Raw genomic sequence first — 19,463 nt, forward strand, 5'->3', positions numbered from 1 at the left:
AATGGAAAAGGAGCCTTTCTTTGCTAATTCCTTTTCTATCCGTGTTAGGAACACGGTGAAAGTGAAATGCCGTGGTTAATGCAGAATATTATTTTGACTATGTCAATAAGGTTTTTTGTTAGTTTGAACAAACTTGTTTAAGTACAGTATTTCTGTTTTGAGATTGGTAAATTTTACTTTCTCAGTTTTCCTCTATTGCTGGGAGGACTATATTTCTCTTGGCCTGGGTAGATGAAGTGCCATTAGGTGAGTTAAAATAGAAGTGTGCTTGTTTGTAGGAGACACACATTACTGACTACCTAGGGGAGTTTATTTTGAAAACTCACATCCAACAGCATGGGTCTCCAGTGAGCTGCTGTCCACTGCTTTGAGTGAGGGACCCCACCTGCAAGCTCCTATTGGTCGATATCTAATAACGTGGGTGTGGCTGTTTAGTGTAGGCCCCCACCCGCAGTCTATTTGGACGGAGGGAGAAAGGCATGCTCTGAAACCCATCCCCACAACAACAGTACAGCCTGTGCTATGAGAGGATTCTAAATTTGTCAAGCAGCTCAGGCATCCCATTCTCTGTGTTGGTACCTCCCTCTAGGAGACAGACTGACAGACAAGCTGGGCTGAGAGAAGCGACTGGAGAAGTACTGGAACTCAGACTGGAGTAGACACTCTGACATCAGGTTACGGTAGAACACTCTGATCAAGCCGGGGCAGAGTTGGTAAAGGTAAAGTTGGACACTGTTGTTTCTTCCAGTTCTGTGCTGCTTGCTTGTATTATAATAATTCACCAGGTGGATACTACTTGTAGGTGCTATATGTTTCAGAATATATGTATGTTGTCCTTAATTGTCTTGAATTAAACATGGGTCATTTTAAACTTAGAATTTAAATAACAAGTAGATAGCAAAGGGGGTATTCGGTTGTCCGAGAATCAGGTATACAGGTTGGACTTGGAGCCCTTACAGTTATTCATCGGACCGTCTGACAGACAGTCGACTTTTAGAGGTCAGATGTCTACCACACCCCTCACTCACTCACACACACACACAAACTCTCTCTCTCTCACACACAAACTCTCTCTCTCACACACACACACACACACACACACACACACACACACACACACACACACACACACACACACACACACACACACACACACACACACACACACACACACACACACACACACACACACACACAAACTCTCTCTCTCTCACACACAAACTCTCTCTCTCTCACACACAAACTCTCTCTCTCTCACACACAAACTCTCTCTCTCTCACACACAAACTCTCTCTCTCTCACACACACACACACAAACTCCTCTCTCTCACACACAAACTCTCTCTCTCACACACACAAACTCTCTCTCTCTCACACACACACACACACTTAAAATACCATGTTGTTTTTCTTCCTTGCGTGAAAGACCCGCTGGCAGCTGTTTCATCCTATTGGCTTTAGCACTATGTCCTGCTGCACACGGAGAGGAGACCCTGTTGCTGTTATTTTAGTTGGTTTATTTGACCATTTTGAACACAATACAACCACACACCTGGATACAGAGCAATGGCATTCAATTCATTGAGGATGACACAAAAAAAAGTTTCAAAACGTATTTCCATTGGGGATATATACACATATCAATGAAAATACATCTCAAATACAATAGGGAGGAAACTGTTAAAAGAAAACAATGATTACCAAGTGACAGTAAATTAATTGAAGCAATTATACTTTCTTTTAGGCTGTGCAGTTTTAAAGCATTTTGCCCATAAACCATTTCTTAAGGTATGGATTTGATATGGATGGGATAGATATATGGTTTGGTATAGATGGGATAGATATATGGTTTGGTATGGAGGGGATAGATATATGGTTTGGTATGGATAGGATAGATATATGGTTTGGTATGGATAGGATAGATATATGGTTTGGTATAGATGGGATAGATATATGGTTTGGTATAGATGGGATAGATATATGGTTTGGTATGGATAGGATAGATATATGGTTTGGTATAGATGGGATAGATATATGGTTTGGTATAGATGGGATAGATATATGGTTTGGTATGGATAGGATAGATATATGGTTTGGTATAGATGGGATAGATATATGGTTTGGTATAGATGGGATAGATATATGGTTTGGTATGGATAGGATAGATATATGGTTTGGTATAGATGGGATAGATATATGGTTTGGTATGGATAGGATAGATATATGATTTGGTATGGAGGGGATATATATATGGTTTGGTATGGAGGGGATATATATATGGTTTGGTATAGATGGGATAGATATATGGTTTGGTATGGAGGGGATAGATATATGGTTTGGTATGGATGGGATAGATATATGGTTTGGTATGGATGGGATAGATATATGGTTTGGTATGGATAGGATAGATATATGGTTTGGTATGGATGCGATAGATATATGGTTTGGTATGGATGGGATAGATATATGGTTTGGTATGGATAGGATAGATATATGGTTTGGTATGGATGCGATAGATATATGGTTTGGTATGGATGGGATAGATATATGGTTTGGTATGGATGCGATAGATATATGGTTTGGTATGGATGGGATAGATATATGGTTTGGTATGGATGGGATAGATATATGGTTTGGTATAGATGGGATAGATATATGGTTTGGTATGGATGGGATAGATATATGGTTTGGTATAGATGGGATAGATGTATGGTTTGGTATAGATGGGATAGATATATGGTTTGGTATAGATGGGATAGATATATGGTTTGGTATAGATAGGATAGATATATGGTTTGGTATGGAGGGGATAGATATATGGTTTGGTATGGATGGGATAGATATATGGTTTGGTATAGATGGGATAGATATATGGTTTGGTATAGATAGGATAGATATATGGTTTGGTATGGATGGGATAGATATATGGTTTGGTATGGATGGGATAGATATATGGTTTGGTATGGAGGGGATAGATATATGGTTTGGTATAGATGGGATAGATATATGGTTTGGTATAGATGGGATAGATATATGGTTTGGTATAGATGGGATAGATATATGGTTTGGTATAGATGGGATAGATATATGGTTTGGTATAGATAGGATAGATATATGGTTTGGTATAGATGGGATAGATATATGGTTTGGTATGGATGGGATAGATGTTAAATGGTTTGGTATGGATGGGATAGATATATGGTTTGTTATGGATGGGATAGATGTTAAATGGTTTGGTAAGGATGGGATACATTTGATATGGTTTGGTATGGTATGGGTTTGGTATGGATTTTATATGGTTTGGTATGGATGGGATACATTTGATATGGTTTGGTATGGTATGGGTTTGGTATGGATTTTATATGGTTTGGTATGGATTTTATATGGTTTGGTATAGATGGGATACATTTTATATGGTTTGGTATGGATTGGAGATGGTTTGGTATAGATGGGATATTTTATATGGTTTGGTATGGATTTCATGTGGTTTGGTATGGATTTCATATGGTTTGGTATGGATTTCATGTGGTTTGGTATGGATTTCATATGGTTTGGTATGGTTTGGTACGGATTTCATATGGTTTGGTACGGATTTCATATGGTTTTGGATTTCATATGGATTTGATATGGTTTGGTATGGATTTAATATGGTTTGGTATGGATTTCATATGGTTTGGTATGGATTTAATATGGTTTGGTATGGATTTCATATGGTTTGGTATGGATTTCATATGGTTTGGTATGGATTTCATATGGTTTGGTATGGATTTCATATGGTTTGGTATAGGTTTGATATGGATTTCATATTGATTTGATATGGCTTGGTATGGATTTGATATGGTTTGGTATGGATTTCATATGGTTTGGTATGGATTTGATATGGTTTGGTTTGGATTTCATATGGATTTCATATGGTTTGGTTTGGATTTCATATGGTTTGGTTTGGATTTCATATGGTTTGGTTTGGATTTCATATGGTTTGGTATGGATTTCATATGGTTTGGTATGGATTTCATATGGTTTGGTTTGGATTTCATATGGTTTGGTTTGGATTTCATGTGGTTTGGTATGGATTTCATATGGTTTGGTATGGATTTCATATGGATTTCATATGGTTTGGTATGGATTTCATATGGTTTGGTTTGGATTTCATGTGGTTTGGTATGGATTTCATATGGTTTGGTTTGGATTTCATGTGGTTTGGTATGGATTTCATATGGTTTGGTTTGGATTTCATGTGGTTTGGTATGGATTTCATATGGATTTCATATGGTTTGGTTTGGATTTCATATGGATTTCATATGGTTTGGTTTGGATTTCATATGGTTTGGTTTGGATTTCATATGGATTTCATATGGTTTGGTATGGATTTCATATGGTTTGGTATGGATTTCATATGGTTTGGTTTGGATTTCATGTGGTTTGGTATGGATTTCATATGGTTTGGTTTGGATTTCATATGGATTTCATATGGTTTGGTATGGATTTCATATGGTTTGGTATGGATTTCATATGGTTTGGTTTGGATTTCATATGGTTTGGTTTGGATTTCATATGGATTTCATATGGATTTCATATGGTTTGGTTTGGATTTCATATGGATTTCATATGGTTTGGTTTGGATTTCATATGGTTTGGTTTGGATTTCATATGGTTTGGTTTGGATTTCATATGGTTTGGTTTGGATTTCATATGGTTTTCATATGGTTTGGTTTGGATTTCATATGGATTTCATATGGTTTGATTTGGATTTCATATGGATTTCATATGGTTTGGTTTGGATTTCATATGGATTTCATATGGTTTGGTTTGGATTTCATATGGATTTCATATGGTTTGGTTTGGATTTCATGTGGTTTGGTTTGGATTTCATATGGTTTGGTTTGGATTTCATATGGATTTCATATGGTTTGATTTGGATTTCATATGGATTTCATATGGTTTGGTTTGGATTTCATATGGATTTCATATGGTTTGGTTTGGATTTCATATGGATTTCATATGGTTTGATTTGGATTTCATATGGATTTCATATGGTTTGGTTTGGATTTCATATGGATTTCATATGGTTTGATTTGGATTTCATATGGATTTCATATGGTTTGGTTTGGATTTCATATGGATTTCATATGGTTTGGTTTGGATTTCATATGGTTTGGTTTGGATTTCATATGGATTTCATATGGTTTGATTTGGATTTCATATGGATTTCATATGGTTTGGTTTGGATTTCATATGGATTTCATATGGTTTTGGATTTCATATGATTTGATATGGTTTGGTATGGATTTCATATGGTTTGGTTTGGATTTCATATGGTTTGGTTTGGATTTCATATGGATTTCATATGGTTTTGGATTTCATATGATTTGATATGGTTTGGTATGGATTTCATATGGATTTCATATGGTTTGGTTTGGATTTCATATGGTTTGGTTTGGATTTCATATGGTTTGGTTTGGATTTCATATGGTTTGGTATGGATTTCATATGGTTTGGTTTGGATTTCATATGGTTTGGTTTGGATTTCATGTGGTTTGGTATGGATTTCATATGGTTTGGTTTGGATTTCATATGGTTTGGTATGGATTTCATATGGATTTCATATGGTTTGGTATGGATTTCATATGGTTTGGTTTGGATTTCATGTGGTTTGGTATGGATTTCATATGGTTTGGTTTGGATTTCATGTGGTTTGGTATGGATTTCATATGGTTTGGTTTGGATTTCATATGGTTTGGTATGGATTTCATATGGTTTGGTATGGATTTCATATGGTTTGGTATGGATTTCATATGGTTTGGTTTGGATTTCATATGGTTTGGTTTGGATTTCATGTGGTTTGGTATGGATTTCATATGGTTTGGTATGGATTTCATATGGATTTCATATGGTTTGGTATGGATTTCATATGGTTTGGTTTGGATTTCATGTGGTTTGGTATGGATTTCATATGGTTTGGTTTGGATTTCATGTGGTTTGGTATGGATTTCATATGGTTTGGTATGGATTTCATATGGTTTGGTATGGATTTCATATGGATTTCATATGGTTTGGTATGGATTTCATGTGGTTTGGTATGGATTTCATATGGTTTGGTATGGATTTCATATGGATTTCATATGGATTTCATATGGTTTGGTTTGGATTTCATATGGATTTCATATGGTTTGGTTTGGATTTCATATGGTTTGGTTTGGATTTCATATGGATTTCATATGGTTTGGTATGGATTTCATATGGTTTGGTATGGATTTCATATGGTTTGGTTTGGATTTCATGTGGTTTGGTATGGATTTCATATGGTTTGGTTTGGATTTCATATGGATTTCATATGGTTTGGTATGGATTTCATATGGTTTGGTATGGATTTCATATGGTTTGGTTTGGATTTCATATGGTTTGGTATGGATTTCATATGGTTTGGTATGGATTTCATATGGTTTGGTATGGATTTCATATGGTTTGGTTTGGATTTCATATGGTTTGGTTTGGATTTCATGTGGTTTGGTATGGATTTCATATGGTTTGGTATGGATTTCATATGGATTTCATATGGTTTGGTATGGATTTCATATGGTTTGGTTTGGATTTCATGTGGTTTGGTATGGATTTCATATGGTTTGGTTTGGATTTCATGTGGTTTGGTATGGATTTCATATGGTTTGGTTTGGATTTCATGTGGTTTGGTATGGATTTCATATGGATTTCATATGGTTTGGTTTGGATTTCATATGGATTTCATATGGTTTGGTTTGGATTTCATATGGTTTGGTTTGGATTTCATATGGATTTCATATGGTTTGGTATGGATTTCATATGGTTTGGTATGGATTTCATATGGTTTGGTATGGATTTCATATGGTTTGGTTTGGATTTCATATGGTTTGGTTTGGATTTCATATGGATTTCATATGGATTTCATATGGTTTGGTTTGGATTTCATATGGATTTCATATGGTTTGGTTTGGATTTCATATGGATTTCATATGGTTTGGTTTGGATTTCATATGGATTTCATATGGTTTGGTTTGGATTTCATATGGATTTCATATGGTTTGGTTTGGATTTCATGTGGTTTGGTTTGGATTTCATATGGTTTGGTTTGGATTTCATATGGATTTCATATGGTTTGATTTGGATTTCATATGGATTTCATATGGTTTGGTTTGGATTTCATATGGATTTCATATGGTTTGATTTGGATTTCATATGGATTTCATATGGTTTGGTTTGGATTTCATATGGATTTCATATGGTTTGATTTGGATTTCATATGGATTTCATATGGTTTGGTTTGGATTTCATGTGGTTTGGTTTGGATTTCATATGGTTTGGTTTGGATTTCATATGGATTTCATATGGTTTGATTTGGATTTCATATGGATTGGTTTGGATTTCATATGGATTTCATATGGTTTGGTTTGGATTTCATATGGATTTCATATGGTTTGATTTGGATTTCATATGGATTTCATATGGTTTGGATTTGATATAGTTTAGTATATCTTCTCATTCTAATGTAAAACCAAGAGGGCAGCATCATCCACATACATGAACAGGCAGAGTCCATGAACAGGCAGAGTCCATGAACAGGCAGTCCATGAACAGGCAGAGTCCATGAACAGGCAGAGTCCATGAACAGGAAGAGTCCATGAACAGGAAGAGTCCATGAACAGGAAGAGTCCATGAACAGGAAGAGTCCATGAACAGGAAGAGTCCATGAACAGGCAGAGTCCATGAACAGGCAGAGTCCATGAACAGGAAGAGTCCATGAACAGGAAGAGTCCATGAACAGGAAGAGTCCATGAACAGGAAGAGTCCATGAACAGGAAGAGTCCATGAACAGGAAGAGTCCATGAACAGGAAGAGTCCATGAACAGGAAGAGTCCATGAACAGGAAGAGTCCATGAACAGGAAGAGTCCATGAACAGGAAGAGTCCATGAACAGGAAGAGTCCATGAACAGGAAGAGTCCATGAACAGGAAGAGTCCATGAACAGGCAGAGTCCATGAACAGGAAGAGTCCATGAACAGGAGGAGTCCATGTCAAAAGCAAAGGTCTCAAAATGTTGAAGAGATAGCAGAATGATCTAAATTCTCTAGAACACAGAACAGAGACAATAGGACACAGAACAGAGACATTAGAACACAGAACAGAGACATTAGAACACAGAACAGAGACATTAGAACACAGAATACAGACATTAGAACACAGAGAACACTACAGAACCACAGGGAATCAAACTGGATGGAGGGAGAGAAAGAGTGCGTGTGTGAGAGAGTGACAGATACAGGAAGTTGGGAGAAGAGAAAGACAGTGATTGGTTAAGGGCGGTTGGAGTCCAACAAGTTGGCTTGAGTTTCTAAACCATTTCCAAATAGAAGACAAGGAATAGAGTTATGTACTGGAAATACCACATAGTCAGCATGGCCAAACTGGAGGAAGAAAATATCCCTTTTCCTGACAACAGAACAGAGATGAGAAAGTCACTGTGCCCTCCAGTTGTAGAGTACGTGCCAAAAGGCACCCTAATCCCTATCTAGTGCACAACTTGTGGTCCTTCTGTAGCTCAGTTGGTAGAGCATGGCACTTGTAACGCCAGGATAGTGGGTTCAATCCCCGGGACCACCCATACGTAGAATGTATGCACACATGACTGTAAGTCGCTTTGGATAAAAGCGTCTGCTAAATGGCATATATTATTATTATTAACTTTTGACCAGAGCCCTATGGGTTGAAAGTAGTGCACCAAATGGGGAAGGGAGGTCATTTGGGATGCAACTGTAGTCATGCCTGTAACTAGTACACTGACTACAGAGCAAAACTAACACTGTTCTACCCACTAGGGTGCCATGAAGATAAAACAATCACCTTGATGTAGAAGTGGGATGGATTGCTTTGTTAATGGAACCATTTATTCATTCATTCCAGTCCACAGTATTCTGTAAGTAGCACTTTAGAGTGAATCACAAATAAAATGCACACACACCACCACCGCCACAGCTAAAGGGTCAATCTGCAGAAGGTACATCTATTTTTGGACTATGTACCCATTTATTCTTGAAGAATATAACTTGTAAATGGCTCATGAGCTTAGTTCAACAGTTGTACCCCATCAGAATCCAAAATATAAGCTTGTTTTACCCCAATGTTTGTAAACAAAGTAAATGTTTTTTTTTTTTTACACTAAAAATCCTCTAAACATGGTTAAAACTATCTTTTTGATATCATGGATGGTCAGTCCTTGCATCCATAGTGGTCTATGAATTTGAGAGTGGTTCCATTTCTCCAGATTGGCGCTTTAAGGAAAAGGGAGAGAAGAACATCTGATCTTATCAGAGGAACCGAGAGATACCAGGAATCTTCTGGACTCATATGTTGATGACAGCTTTATGTCTTCTGCAACATTTCTCCACAAAGCTTGTGTGAGAGCCCAATTCCCAACCCTTCGTCTTACTGTAGCAACTTATGTAGCCTGGTCCCAGATCTGTTTGTGCTTGCCAACAATGGTCAGTGTCACCATACATTATAGGTGTTAATACAAATAGATCTGGGACCAGGCTAACTTCAAAGTGTTCTAGAACAAAAATCTAAACAATGTGTCTGTGTCCACATTATGGATCTAAAACCAGAAACTAAAATGGTGGCCTTAGTGTTCTAGAACATATCTAAAACCAGCAACTAAAATGGTGGCCTTAGTGTTCTAGAACGTATCATAAACCAGAAACTAAAATGGTGGCTTAATGTTCTAGAACATATCATAAACCAGCAACTAAAATGGTGGCTTAGTGTTCTAGAACATATCATAAACCAGAAACTAAAATGGGTGGCTTAGTGTTCTAGAACATATCATAAACCAGAAACTAAAATGGCGGCTTAGTGTTCTTGAACATATCATAAACCAGAAACTAAAATGGGTGGCTTAGTGTTCTAGAACATATCATAAACCAGAAACTAAAATGGCGGCTTAGTGTTCTAGAACATATCATAAACCAGAAACTAAAATGGTGGCTTAGTGTTCTAGAACATATCATAAACCAGAAACTAAAATGGGTGGCTTAGTGTTCTAGAACATATCATAAACCAGAAACTAAAATGGCGGCTTAGTGTTCTTGAACATATCATAAACCAGAAACTAAAATGGGTGGCTTAGTGTTCTAGAACATATCATAAACCAGAAACTAAAATGGCGGCTTAGTGTTCTAGAACATATCATAAACCAGAAACTAAAATGGTGGCTTAGTGTTCTAGAACATATCATAAACCAGAAACTAAAATGGGTGGCTTAGTGTTCTAGAACATATCATAAACCAGAAACTAAAATGGCGGCTTAGTGTTCTTGAACATATCATAAACCAGAAACTAAAATGGGTGGCTTAGTGTTCTAGAACATATCATAAACCAGAAACTAAAATGGCGGCTTAGTGTTCTAGAACATATCATAAACCAGAAACTAAAATGGGTGGCTTAGTGTTCTAGAACATATCTAAAACCAGCAACTAAAATGGCGGCTTAGTGTTCTAGAACGTATCATAAACCAGAAACTAAAATGGTGGCTTAATGTTCTAGAACATATCATAAACCAGCAACTAAAATGGTGGCTTAGTGTTCTAGAACATATCATAAACCAGAAACTAAAATGGGTGGCTTAGTGTTCTAGAACATATCATAAACCAGAAACTAAAATGGTGGCTTAGTGTTCTTGAACATATCATAAACCAGAAACTAAAATGGGTGGCTTAGTGTTCTAGAACATATCATAAACCAGAAACTAAAATGGCGGCTTAGTGTTCTAGAACATATCATAAACCAGAAACTAAAATGGTGGCTTAGTGTTCTAGAACATATCATAAACCAGAAACTAAAATGGGTGGCTTAGTGTTCTAGAACATATCATAAACCAGAAACTAAAATGGCGGCTTAGTGTTCTTGAACATATCATAAACCAGAAACTAAAATGGGTGGCTTAGTGTTCTAGAACATATCATAAACCAGAAACTAAAATGGCGGCTTAGTGTTCTTGAACATATCATAAACCAGAAACTAAAATGGGTGGCTTAGTGTTCTAGAACATATCATAAACCAGAAACTAAAATGGCGGCTTAGTGTTCTAGAACATATCATAAACCAGAAACTAAAATGGGTGGCTTAGTGTTCTAGAACATATCATAAACCAGAAACTAAAATGGCGGCTTAGTGTTCTAGAACATATCATAAACCAGCAACTAAAATGGTGGCTTAGTGTTCTGGAACATATCATAAACCAGCAACTAAAATGGTGGCTTAGTGTTCTAGAACATATCATAAACCAGAAACTAAAATGGTGGCCTTAGTGTTCTAGAACATATCATAAACCAGAAACTAAAATGGTGGCCTTAGTGTTCTAGAACATATCATAAACCAGAAACTAAAATGGTGGCCTTAGTGTTCTAGAACATATCATAAACCAGCAACTAAAATGGTGGCTTAGTGTTCTAGAACATATCATAAACCAGAAACTAAAATAGTGGCCTTAGTGTTCTAGAACAATCATAAACCAGCAACTAAAATGGTGGCTTAGTGTTCTAGAACATATCATAAACCAGCAACTAAAATGGTGGCTTAGTGTTCTAGAACAATCATAAACCAGAAACTAAAATGGTGGCCTTAGTGTTCTAGAACATATCATAAACCAGAAACTAAAATGGCGGCCTTAGTGTTCTAGAACATATCATAAACCAGCAACTAAAATGGTGGCTTAGTGTTCTAGAACATATCATAAACCAGAAACTAAAATGGTGGCTTAGTGTTTTAGAACATATCATAAACCAGCAACTAAAATGGTGGCTTAGTGTTCTAGAACATATCATAAACCAGCAACTAAAATGGTGGCTTAGTGTTCTAGAACATATCATAAACCAGCAACTAAAATGGTGGCTTAGTGTTCTAGAACATATCATAAACCAGAAACTAAAATGGCGGCCTTAGTGTTCTAGAACATATCATAAACCAGCAACTAAAATGGTGGCCTTGGTGCTCTAGAACATATCATAAACCAGCAACTAAAATGGTGGCTTAGTGTTCTAGAACATATCATAAACCAGAAACTAAAATGGCAGCCTTAGTGTTCTAGAAAATATCATAAACCAGCAACTAAAATGGTGGCCTTGGTGCTCTAGAACATATCATCTTAGGGAGGTGACCGTTTTAACAGTGTCATGAGTTCAAATTTAATTTGCGGTTTTTAGTCAAGAATGCTGTGGCTGGAGATTTTTGGTTTGTAACGATGTGAGGAGAAACCAATGCATTTATACACAGGACAGAGCAGTGGTGGGAACAGGAAGAGAAACAAAGCCCTTAAATTGGCCCCAAAATAGCCATTGAAAAATATTGAGACTTCTTTCTTCGAATACCTTTAAAATGGGGAAAAAACTGTAAGGGCCATACACACCAAGGACGATAACTATAGCGATAAATACATACTGTAACTATAAACATTGACAAGCATCCACACCAGCGGACAGTTTATTGTTTATTGTTCTGCAGTAGGGGAGAGTGGGGTAAGTTAGGCCAAAGGGGTAAGTTGAGCCACCCTTGTCTCTTGGTAAAAAAAAAAACGTATTTTCATCAAGTCATATATTTTGTTAGATGATGCTTGTATCAAAAACAAAGTAGATCATTTTAAGATTGTTATATACATCAGTTGGAGTCTCTATATGTTTTAATATTAGGTCCTAAATCTAACATGAATGTGCATACTGTACTTATAGCTGTGTGGGCTAATATAGTCTAAATGTTTGCCTTGGGGTAAGTTGAGTCAATGGCCTTGGGGTAAGTTGAGTCAATGGCCATGAGGTAAGTTGAGTCAATGGCCTTGGGGTAAGTTGAGTCAATGGCCATGGGGTAAGTTGAGTCAATGGCCATGGGGTAAGTTGAGTCAATGGCCATGGGGTAAGTTGGGCCAATGGCCATGGGGTAAGTTGGGCCAATGGCCATGGGGTAAGTTGAGTCAATGACCTTGGGGTAAGTTGAGCCAATGGCCATGGGGTAAGTTGGGCCAATGGCCATGGGGTAAGTTGAGTCAATGGCCTTGGGGTAAGTTGAGTCAATGGCCTTGGGGTAAGTTGAGCCAATGGCCATGGGGTAAGTTGAGTCAATGGCTTTGGGGTAAGTTGAGCCAATGGCCATGGGGTAAGTTGAGCCAATGGCCATGGGGTAAGTTGAGTCAATGGCCTTGGGGTAAGTTGAGCCAATAGCCTTGGGGTAAGTTGAGCCAATGGCCTTGGGGTAAGTTGAGCCAATGGCCATGGGGTAAGTTGAGTCAATGGCCATGGGGTAAGTTGAGTCAATGGCCTTGGGGTAAGTTGAGTCAATGGCCTTGGGGTAAGTTGAGCCAATGGCCATGGGGTAAGTTGGTCGCTCTGGATAAGAGTGTCTGCTAAATGACTTAAATGTAAATGTAAATGTAAGTTGAGCCAATGGCCATGGGGTAAGTTGAGCCAATGGCCATGGGGTAAGTTGAGCCAATGGAAAGTTGAGCAAGTTGAAGTTTTTTCTTCCCAGGCATAATGTAAGACCTTATTGCTGGGATGTGAGGTAACAACAGGGCCTGGCCTATGTTAAGTGTTTACAAAGACAGTTAAAGTCATGTCTGTAGCTATAACACCATAGTTAAAGTCATGTCTGTAGCTATAACACCATAGTTAAAGTCATGTCTGTAGCTATAACACCATAGTTAAAGTCATGTCTGTAGCTATAACACCATAGTTAAAGTCATGTCTGTAGCTATAACACCATAGTTAAAGTCATGTCTGCAGCTATAACACCATAGTTAAAGTAATGTCTGTAGCTATAACACCATAGTTAAAGTCATGTCTGTAGCTATAACACCATAGTTAAAGTCATGTCTGTAGCTATAACACCATAGTTAAAGTCATGTCTGTAGCTATAACACCATAGTTAAAGTCATGTCTGTAGCTATAACACCATAGTTAAAGTCATGTCTGTAGCTATAACACCATAGTTAAAGTCATGTCTGTAGCTATAACACCATAGTTAAAGTCATGTCTGTAGCTATAACACCATAGTTAAAGTCATGTCTGTAGCTATAACACCATAGTTAAAGTCATGTCTGTAGCTATAACACCATAGTTAAAGTCATGTCTGCAGCTATAACACCATAGTTAAAGTCATGTCTGTAGCTATAACACCATAGTTAAAGTCATGTCTGTAGCTATAACACCATAGTTAAAGTCATGTCTGTAGCTATAACACCATAGTTAAAGTCATGTCTGCAGCTATAACACCATAGTTAAAGTCATGTCTGTAGCTATAACACCATAGTTAAAGTCATGTCTGCAGCTATAACACCATAGTTAAAGTCATGTCTGTAGCTATAACACCATAGTTAAAGTCATGTCTGCAGCTATAACACCATAGTTAAAGTCATGTCTGTAGCTATAACACCATAGTTAAAGTCATGTCTGTAGCTATTCATAGGTTGCACCTTTGTCACTTTTCGTGTCATGCCATTGTTATGAACATTCTCAATCCACCCTTTGCCGGTGGCCCTAAAGTGGTGATAAACCCAGTCCTTCTAGCTAATGTTATACTCATCTAAAGTCAATCTGGCGACATCGTGATGATGTCCTACTAATTATTAGCTATGCACCATAGTTAAAGTTCTTATGTAGCTATGCACCATAGTTAAAGTTTCTAATTAGCTATGCACCATAGTTAAAGTTCTTATGTAGCTATGCACCATAGTTAAAGTTTCTACTTAGCTATGCACCACAGTTAAAGTTTCTAATTAGCTATGCACCACAGATAAAGCTTCTAATTAGCTATGCACCATAGTTAAAGTTTCTAATTAACTATGCACCACAGTTAAAGTTTCTAATTAACTATGCACCATAGTTAAAGTTCTTATGTAGCTATGCACCATAGTTAAAGTTCTTATGTAGCTATGCACCATAGTTAAAGTTTCTAATTAACTATGCACCACAGTTAAAGTTTCTAATTAACTATGCACCATAGTTAAAGTTCTTATGTAGCTATGCACCATAGTTAAAGTTCTTATGTAGCTATGCACCATAGTTAAAGTTTCTAATTAGCTATGCACCACAGATAAAGCTTCTAATTAACTATGCACCATAGTTAAAGTTCTTATGTAGCTATGCACCATAGTTAAAGTTTCTACTTAGCTATGCACCACAGTTAAAGTTTCTAATTAGCTATGCACCACAGTTAAAGTTTCTAATTAGCTATGCACCACAGATAAAGCTTCTAATTAGCTATGCACCACAGTTAAAGTTTCTAATTAGCTATGCACCACAGATAAAGTTTCTAATTAGCTATGCACCACAGTTAAAGTTTCTAATTAGCTATGCACCACAGTTAAAGTTTCTAATTAGCTATGCACCACAGATAAAGCTTCTAATTAGCTATGCACCATAGTTAAAGTTTCTAATTAACTATGCACCACAGTTAAAGTTTCTAATTAGCTATGCACCATAGTTAAAGTTTCTAATTAGCCATGCACCACAGTTAAAGTTTCTAATTAGCTATGCACCATAGTTAAAGTTTCTAATTAGCTATGCACCACAGATAAAGTTTCTAATTAGCTATGCACCACAGTTAAAGTTTCTAATTAGCTATGCACCACAGTTAAAGTTTCTAATTAGCTATGCACCACAGATAAAGCTTCTAATTAGCTATGCACCATAGTTAAAGTTTCTAATTAACTATGCACCACAGTTAAAGTTTCTAATTAGCTATGCACCACAGTTAAAGTTTCTAATTAGCTATGCACCATAGTTAAAGTTTCTAATTAACTATGCACCACAGTTAAAGTTTCTAATTAGCTATGCACCATAGTTAAAGTTTCTAATTAGCTATGCACCACAGTGTGGCAAATTGTTTGGGGGAAGTCCGACCAAGACTCGAACCAAGATCCAGCAAATGTCAAGCCAACACCTTAACCGTTATGCCAAGACATCTGAACCGCTTGAGGAGGTCCCTATGTGTTAGTTTAAGGCCGTTACAATGGGAACAGTTATGTACAGTACATAGCTTCATACAGCAGCCTCATCCTGGATGCTGATTGGTTAAAACGGCATTCCGTCTCTGTCCTAACAACATCCGGACCATTAATCCTCCAATCACCTGCTTCTCGGGCATTATCACGTAATCACACCACAGAATAGATAGACATGTGTGTACAGTTTAGTATCTTAGAGGTAACAGAGCGTCTCAGTCAACACCCTGCTCTCTCTCTCTTCACTAAAACTCCTAAGACCGTTTGTTTTGATTGACATTTCCCCTTCTCTTTCCTTCCTAAGATGTCTCTGTTTGTTTCACCCCATTGAAGATAATAGAGTATTCTGTCAACAGTCACCTGTGAACATTAAGATTACGTGCCTTGGTCTATACCCTCTGCTGTCACAGCCCCAGGCCTGATCAGGTGTTCAAAGACTACGTTCATCTCAGTGAAAAGGCCTGGCACCACAATGTCTCCATCTACCTTTGTACTGAGATTTGTATTGTTTGTTTATATTGGGGGGCAATTGGTGTCAACGATGATGTGTGTAGCCTGGGGAATAGGGGATAAGTCACACGTTGTGTGTGGATTGGTGTAGGTCACAGGTTGTGTGTGGATTGGTCACAGGTTGTGTGTGGATTGTTGTGGGTCACAGGTTGTGTGTGGATTGTTGTGGGTCACAGGTTGTGTGTGGATTGTTGTGGGTCACAGGTTGTGTGTTGTGTGTGTAACAAGAACTGTGTGTCAATACATTCCATTAACACAGTATATTTTTTATTAAATGTATTTTACCTTTATTTAACAAGGCAAGTCAGTTAAGAACAAATTCTTATTTACAATGACGGCCTAGGAACAGGCAAAATGCCTCCTTTCCGGACGGGGGCTGGGATTAAGCAACACATGACAACACAGCATGGTAGCCATACAGCATGGTAGCCATACAGCATGGTAGCGATACAACATGGTAGCAATACAGCATGGTAGCGATACAACATGGTAGCCATACAGCATGGTAGCGATACAACATGGTAGCGATACAACATGGTAGCGATACAACATGGTAGCGATACAGCATGGTAGCCATACAGCATGGTAGCGATACAACATGGTAGCGATACAACATGGTAGCGATACAACATGGTAGCGATACAGCATGGTAGCCATACAGCATGGTAGCGATACAGCATGGTAGCCATACAGCATGGTAGCGATACAGCATGGTAGCCATACAGCATGGTAGCGATACAGCATGGTAGCGATACAGCATGGTAGCGATACAACATGGTAGCCATACAGCATGGTAGCGATACAACATGGTACAAACATTAAGAAGGTAGAGACAACAATACATCACGTGAAGCAACCGCAACTGTCAGTAAGAATGTCCATGATTAAGTATTTGAATGAAGAGATGGAGATAAAACTGTCCAGTTTATCTTATTCTATTTACAGTAGTATGCACATGTATGTAAGTGATCTTTATGAATGGATGCACAGTATGTTCTGTATGCATGGAGAGTGTGTGTGTGTGTGTGTGTGTGTGTGTGTGTGTGTGTGTGTGTGTGTGTGTGTGTGTGTGTGTGTGTGTGTGTGTGTGTGTGTGTGTGTGTGTGTGTGTGTGTGTGTGTGTGTGTGTGTGTGCACGTCTGTTATTGTGCTTATCGCATGTGGGTAGGGCGTCATTCACAGCGGGACTGTTCAGTCAGTGGTGTTTCTCTGTTTACTGCATAGCTGACATTGTTTGGGTCTGTGGCTGCGTGTGGCTGTCACTGTGGTCCCCCAAGAGGCCAGAAACTCTAGCACCTACCCACTGAGGGGTCTGGAGAGAGAGGGGGGTTTAGAGTCTAGCACCTACCCACTGAGGGGTCTGGAGAGAGAGGGGGGTTTAGAGTCTAGCACCTACCCACTGAGGGGTCTGGAGAGAGAGGGGTTTAGAGTCTAGCACCTACCCACTGAGGGGTCTGGAGAGAGAGGGGTTTAGAGTCTAGCACCTACCCACTGAGGGGTCTGGAGAGAGGGGGTTTAGAGTCTAACACCTACCCACTGAGGGGTCTGGAGAGAGGGGGGGTTTAGAGTCTAGCACCTACCCACTGAGGGGTCTGGAGAGAGAGGGGTTTAGAGTCTAGCACCTACCCACTGAGGGGGGTTTAGAGTCTAGCACCTCTGGAGAGAGAGGAGGTTTAGAGTCTAGCTCCTACCCACTGAGTGGTCTGGAGAGAGAGGTGGTTTAGAGTCTAGCACCTACCCACTGAGGGGTCTGGAGAGAGAGGGGGGGTTTAGAGTCTAACACCTACCCACTGAGTGGTCTGGAGAGAGAGGGGGTTTAGAGTCTAGCACCTACCCACTGAGGGGGTCTGGAGAGAGAGGGGGGGGGGTTTAGAGTCTAGCACCTACCCACTGAGGGGTCTGGAGAGAGAGGGGGGGTTAGAGTCTAACACCTACCCACTGAGGGGTCTGGAGAGAGAGGGGGGGTTTAGAGTCTAGCACCTACCCACTGAGGGGTCTGGAGAGAGAGGGGATTTAGATTCTAACACCTACCCACTGAGGGGTCAGGAGAGAGAGGGGGTTTAGAGTCTAGCACCTACCCACTGAGGGGTCTGGAGAGAGAGGAGGGGTTTAGAGTCTAACACCTACCCACTGAGGGGTCTGGAGAGAGAGGAGGGGTTTAGAGTCTAGCACCTACCCACTGAGGGGTCTGGAGAGAGAGGGGATTTAGAGTCTAACACCTACCCACTGAGGGGTCAGGGGAGAGAGGGGGGGTTTCGAGTCTAGCACCTACCCACTGAGGGGTCTGGAGAGAGAGGGGGTTTAGAGTCTAGCACCTACCCACTGAGGGGTCTGGAGAGAGAGGGGGTTTAGAGTCTAGCACCTACCCACTGAGGGGTCTGGAGAGAGAGAGGGGGTTTAGAGTCTAACACCTACCCACTGAGGGTTCTGGAGAGAGAGGGGGGTTAGAGTCTAACACCTACCCACTGAGGGGTCTCGAGAGAGAGTGGGGGTTTAGAGTCTAGCACCTACCCACTGAGGGGTCTGGAGAGAGGGGGGTTTAGAGTCTAGCACCTACCCACTGAGGGGTCTGGAGAGAGGGGGGGGGTTTAGAGTCTAACACCTACCCACTGAGGGGTCTGGAGAGAGAGGGGGTTTAGAGTCTAGCACCTACCCACTGAGGGGTCTGGAGAGAGAGGGGGTTTAGAGTCTAGCACCTACCCACTGAGGGGTCTGGAGAGAGAGGGGGTTTAGAGTCTAGCACCTACCCACTGAGGGGTCTGGAGAGAGAGGGGGGGGTTTAGAGTCTAACACCTACCCACTGAGGGGTCTGGAGAGAGAGGAGGGGTTTAGAGTCTAGCACCTACCCACTGAGGGGTCAGGAGAGAGGGGGTTTAGAGTCTAGCACCTACCCACTGAGGGGTCAGGGGAGAGGGGGGGGTTTAGAGTCTAGCAC

General features: G+C 39.4%; 1 protein-coding gene across 1 annotated transcript in view; it reads left to right on the forward strand.

Moving 5' to 3' along the window:
- The first annotated feature begins 507 nt into the window (after positions 1 to 507).
- The window catches only part of LOC124042115 (KN motif and ankyrin repeat domain-containing protein 1-like), a 36,134-nt gene continuing 17,178 nt past the window's right edge, over positions 508 to 19,463 (forward strand). Inside the window, exon 1 of the mRNA XM_046360455.1 lies at positions 508 to 719. The gene's annotated coding sequence lies outside the window, so the exon portion shown is untranslated. The remainder of the gene's footprint in view (positions 720 to 19,463) is intronic.

Source organism: Oncorhynchus gorbuscha, linkage group LG08, assembly GCF_021184085.1.
Source record: "Oncorhynchus gorbuscha isolate QuinsamMale2020 ecotype Even-year linkage group LG08, OgorEven_v1.0, whole genome shotgun sequence".
Taxonomy (NCBI): Eukaryota; Metazoa; Chordata; class Actinopteri; order Salmoniformes; family Salmonidae; genus Oncorhynchus; species Oncorhynchus gorbuscha.